The 5,475-nt window shown below is 39.5% G+C and overlaps 1 long non-coding RNA gene across 1 annotated transcript in view; it reads right to left on the bottom strand.

Annotated features, from left to right (window-relative positions):
* Positions 1–492: 492 nt before the first annotated feature.
* The window catches only part of LOC111724675, a 17,785-nt gene continuing 12,802 nt past the window's right edge, over positions 493–5,475 (bottom strand). Inside the window, exons 3-4 of the long non-coding RNA XR_002772936.1 lie at positions 2,769–2,913; positions 493–585 (exon numbers count right to left, since the gene is read on the bottom strand). This is a non-coding gene — a long non-coding RNA (uncharacterized LOC111724675). The remainder of the gene's footprint in view (positions 586–2,768; positions 2,914–5,475) is intronic.

The raw sequence follows: 5,475 nt of genomic DNA, 5'->3' as shown, positions 1-5,475 counted from the left end.
TGCTAACTGATTGGATATGAAAGAATTCTACCCAGCTCCTATAGATAGACATCCAGGAAGACAATTTCAGGATATGGTAAAGAACTCTCTAACAGTCAAAACTACCCAAGAATGGAATGGACCGTGTTGGGAAGGCTGAACTCCTTATTAATAAATGTATTCAAAGAAAGATTGGGTCTTCATTGGAAGGCGAGGAAACAGGTGACCCCTCAAGTTGAAAAGCAAGTAAGTATTATATTAGGAAGGGAAAGGCAATATCAAAGCTATGCGGACAATTATGTGGCAATATATATAGAACAAATTGATGGGAGAGGGACCAGAAGCAGCAAGGACCAGTTAGGACCACTGCAGTGATGCAGGAAATAAGAGAATAGACACAGCAGCAGTGGGATTGGAAAGTCAAGGACAGACACAAGGAAAGCTGTAGTTTCTAGTTCTGCCTCTGCTATTAACTTATTGTCATTAATTTACTGTGTAGGCTCTGATAAACCTCATCCCCAGGGTAAATCCATTTCCTTCTTCAGATTTCAGTGTTGCCATCAGTGAAACACAGGATGATCTGCAAGGCCCCTTCTAACTCTGATTCTGTGAATTGGAGAGAGATAATGAACAATAACTGGAATAATATATTAGAAAACCTTCTTCATAAGTGTCACAGTAGCAATATCACTAATATCATTACTATTATTATTATTTCACAGGCACCTCACCAAGACATGGTGACTGGACTGGTAGGAGGTGACGGGAAAGAGGTGATTGGATTGTACCTGTGGGGTGGGATGGAGAACAAAGACCTCTGATCTTTGGGGAGGGTTAGCTAACCGCTCTATCCCTTCCCCAACATCTGTGAAGACAAACAATGTTCTATGCCCCATAACCTTGTGAACCGTTTCCTCATTCCTTTAAGCCACACCTTATACTTGGCTAAAAGAAACAACCAGTTCTAGGAAAAGTTAGACTCTGTTCCCCTCCATTATATGTTCACAAATAATTCCTGGTCTTAGCCTTTCTCCTTCAGTATCATCATCTCATATGAAAATAGCCAACATTATTCAGCGCTTAGTAAATGCTGAGTACTTTGTTTACATAATTTTCTCACCCTGGGAGGCAGCTCTAATTGTTATCCCCATTTTATAGATGAAGACACTATGGCTCATGCAGATCTATAATTTTCTCACAGCCACACAGCTTATAAAAAGGATTTTAATACAAGTCTGATTCCAAGGTTGTATTCTTAAAGATCTCCAGCACTTTACTATGTATTTTTGAAAATAATACATTGAGAGGAGGGCAAGATCAGTGTTGTTCTCAATTTATGGCTGGGGAAACTGAAGGTCAGAAAGGTTAAACTTAATAACTTGGGCATATTAATAAAGTCTTCCACAGTGTGGTTTAGTGTTCTTTTTTACTTCTCAGAGCTGTCCTTCCTCTGTCCTAGACCTGATGGGTAGAGACTTGCTCAGTCTACTTAAAGGAAGGACTTTTACTCCCTTTTCTTGAGAGAAGGGAAATGTTTGTGAAAGGTCTAAGTTAATTTCCACCTCCCCTCCCCACCACCTCCAACACATACACCCTAGCCCAGGGCTTTGTGGTGACAGGCACTGAAAGCTTATAGAGTGAGTCATGTGGGGCTGACCTGCCAGAGTCATCCAAGCACAAGGTGCTAAAGCTTAGTTTAGAGGGGTGGAAAAATAGGCCAAGTGTTCTTATCCTCAGGAATATGGCCCAGTTGTAGCCTGTGCTTCTACTCATCTCATCCCAAAATACTGCAAACATTTGGGGAATGTTTTTTTTCTTTTCTTTTTGAGACAGAGCCTCAAGCTATCCCCTTGGGTAGAGTGCTGTGGCTTCACAGCTCACAGCAACCTCCAACTCCTGGGCTCAAGCAAGTCTCCTGCCTCAGCCTCCCAAGTAGCTGGGACCACAGGCGCTCGCCACAATGCCCGGCTATTTTTTGGTTGCAGCCGTCATTGTTGTTTGGTGGGTCTGGGCTGGATTCGAACCCGCCACCTTAGGTGTATGTGGCTGGTGCCTTAGCCACTTGAGCCACAGGCGCCGAGCCGACATTTGGGGAATGTTATACAAGGCCTTGGGGATACATGGGACACATGACAAATAAGAATGCATCTTCACTTTTCACAGCAGATGAGACAGTATGTACAAAATAATATATATAGGAGAACTACCATAGTTGACCACCTCCTGAAGTTGACCTAATTTTCATAGGCCAGATATGCACCATGTATCAGTGTAGTAGGCCTAGCTCCTTATGTTAACCATTTTGTTATAGTCACTTGGGTGGTCAACTTACAGAGGTTCTACTGTATTTATAAAGAACAGTGAGAATACATGGTGATCAATACTGAGAACAAAACTCCTGAAAGAGTTGAGATTGGAGTGGAGTCTCAAGAGTGAGTTCAGCACACTGACAAGGTAGAAGAGCACTCCAGGCTGCAAGAATGCACATGCTGAAACTTAGATATATTTGAACCCTATCTAGCAGGCAGTAGGGAACCATGAAGTACACTATGGCTTTGGAGGCAGTCTGTCTGAGTTTGAAATCCTGGCTCTGCCCCTTCCTAACTGTTTGACCTTGGGCAAGTTACTCAACACTGTGGTTGAGGTATTATTATTCCGCATTATTGGCTCTTCCCCTTTGCTAGTAAGAGGATTATACAAACCAGAAGAATTGCCATGTGACTTGAGTACCCTCCAGAGGAAGGAGTGCACATCCCCAGTCCTTTGTCAAGTTTAACCACATGACTTACTTTGGCCAGTGAAATATGAGCTGGAGAGCTGGCTGTCAGTTCTAAGCAGAAACTTGAAGAGCCATTGCATGTTAAAGTCAAAAATCTTCTTTCTTATCTCTGGAAAGGTATATCTTGGATAGGGGCTGTGCCTTCAGCCTGGATCCTGGAAGGAAAATTTACAGAGCAGAGCTCAGTCAACCCACAGCTACTGATGTGTAATGTGATGAAGAAAATTGGGTTGCTATAAGCTCCTAGGATTTGGAATTATTTGTTACTACATTGTAACTTAGCAAATGCTGACTGGTACACCCTTTTATAGTGTGGGAGATTTTAGTAGTATTGATCTCATATAACTGTTGTGAGGACTAACTAAGATTATCTCATGAAAAATGTATCATTTTATTAGAGATTTGCATTATAAAATGGCTACTCTGCCTGCACATATATGGAAATTCAGTAAACAACAGAAATGGCATTTGCAAAATAATAATGAAAGATAGTACTGTATAGTGGGTTGAATAGTGTCCTCCCCCAAAGGTCACATCCCCCCACAACCTTAAAATATGAACTTATTTGGAAATAGGGTCTTTACAGATATAATTAATTCGGGATTTCAAGAATAACTCATCCTGGATTTAGGGTGGGCCCTAAATCCAATGACTGGCATCCTAATAATAAGAGGAGAAGACATATACAGAGAGAAGACACTGTAAGGACAGAAGCAAAGATTAGCGTGAAGGGTCTACAAGGAATGCCGAGGTTTGCTGGCAACCATTAGACGCTAAGAGAGACGCATGAGATATTTTCTCCCTGAGACTCTCTAGAAGGAACCAACCTTGCTGACACCTTGATTTCAGACATCTGGACTCCTGAACTGCGAAAACACATATTTCTATTGTTTTAAGCCACCCAGTTTGTGGTAATTTATTATGACAGCCCTAGGAAAGTAATATGGATGAATTACTTAAAAAATAATAATGAACAATTGGTTATTCATCTGGAAAAAAATAAAATCAGCTTACTATCTTACAGCATGCATGAAAATAACCTTCTGTTAAAGATCTAAATTTCAAAAGCAAAATATTAACATCTTTAGAAGCACCAATAAAAATCATCTTCAGCACCTCAGGATAGGAAAATATTTCTTAAGCCACAAAAAAAAAAAAAAAATCACATGTTAGAGTTCTTTAGAGAAACAGAATTAATAGAAGAGAGAGAGAGAGATTTTAAGACACTGGCTCATGTGGTTATGGAGGCTGAGAAGTCCCAAGATCTGCAGTCAGCAAGCTAGAGGCCCAGAATAGCCAATGGTTTAGTTCTATTCTGAGTCTAAAATCCTGAGAACCAGCAGGGCCAATGTACAGTCCAAGTAAAAGTCCCAAGGCAAGAGAAGACCAATGTCCCACTTGAACACAGACAGAAAGAAAGAATTCTCCCTTAATCTACCTTTTTGTTCTATTCAGGCCTTCAATAGTAGATGAGGACCACCCACTAGAGAAGATTAATCCACTTTATTCACTCTACAGGTTCAAATATTAATCTCATCCAAACATTCTTACAGATATACCCAGAATAATGTTTAACCAAACAAATATCTGGGCACTCCATAGCCCAGTCAAGCTGACACATAAAATCAATCATCATACACATCAAAAATGAAAAGAACAGATATAAGCAACTACAGTAAATGTAGAAATTCTGTGCATCAAAAAATGCCATAAAGGTAGATAAGCCACTACTGGGGAGAAAACCTCTACAATACTTTTTGGCCAGCAAACAATGCAAATCTTTAGAATGGAATTGATCAGTTCAGAGTTTCAGCCCAAAGTATCTCCAAAATGAGACAGGTTTTCTGGGACCCCCAAGCTCTCCCTCTTACATAAGAGCCAAACTGTCATTGAGCAGCTGTCAGAAATTAATACTGGAGAGAAGGGCCCAATAATTCCAAGGAAACTCTCACGCATGGGATAATTTTGGATTAGTCCTTTTGTTTTTCTGACCTAAATTTTCTAATATGTAAAATGAAAGATTTGAGCCAACAGTTGTCTCTAAGAGTTCTTTCTTCTGCGACATGCTAGGACTATAAAGTCATGAGTCTGTCCCTAAGTAGAAGGAAATTCCTGGGATCAAGGTCTTACATAGAAGAAATATTCTAGCTCTTATTTTCTGAAAATAAGTTAAGCTCAAAGATATGAGGAAAGGGACATAAGATATTTTGACCCTAAGGATGTTTGACTGTGTGTTTATGTTGTGCTGAACACAATGTTCACAAAAATGTTGTGCTGAACACAAACATTTTTTTTTTTAGGATTATATAAATATAATGACTTTTCTTTTTTTTTTTCCTAGTTTCACATAACTGATTTTTGTTTTGTTTGAAGTTAGGTTAGCAACATTTATAGACATTTTAACTTTCCAATAATATAATGACTTTTCAAGGCAGATATTTTGGGGGGGTAACTAGATTTTAATTCCTTTAATTATCTTTATGATCAATAAAAAAAGTTGAAAACTTTTGCAAACTTTGAAAAAAGTAATGAAATTATTTTCACTGAGACCAATTATTTTCAATGAAAACTTGATTGGAAAAATCAATTAATCAATACTTTTATGGTTCATATAGAACTGATTATTGATGGCTCGGCGCCTATAGCTCAACCGGCTAAGGCGCCAGCCACGTACACCTAAGGTGGCGGGTTCGAATCCCCAGCCCGGACCCGCCAAA

Source organism: Otolemur garnettii, unplaced genomic scaffold (assembly GCF_000181295.1).
Source record: "Otolemur garnettii isolate 467f Iridium unplaced genomic scaffold, OtoGar3 scaffold00025, whole genome shotgun sequence".
NCBI lineage: Eukaryota > Metazoa > Chordata > Mammalia > Primates > Galagidae > Otolemur > Otolemur garnettii.
This window is presented reverse-complemented; position numbering and strand designations above follow the sequence as displayed.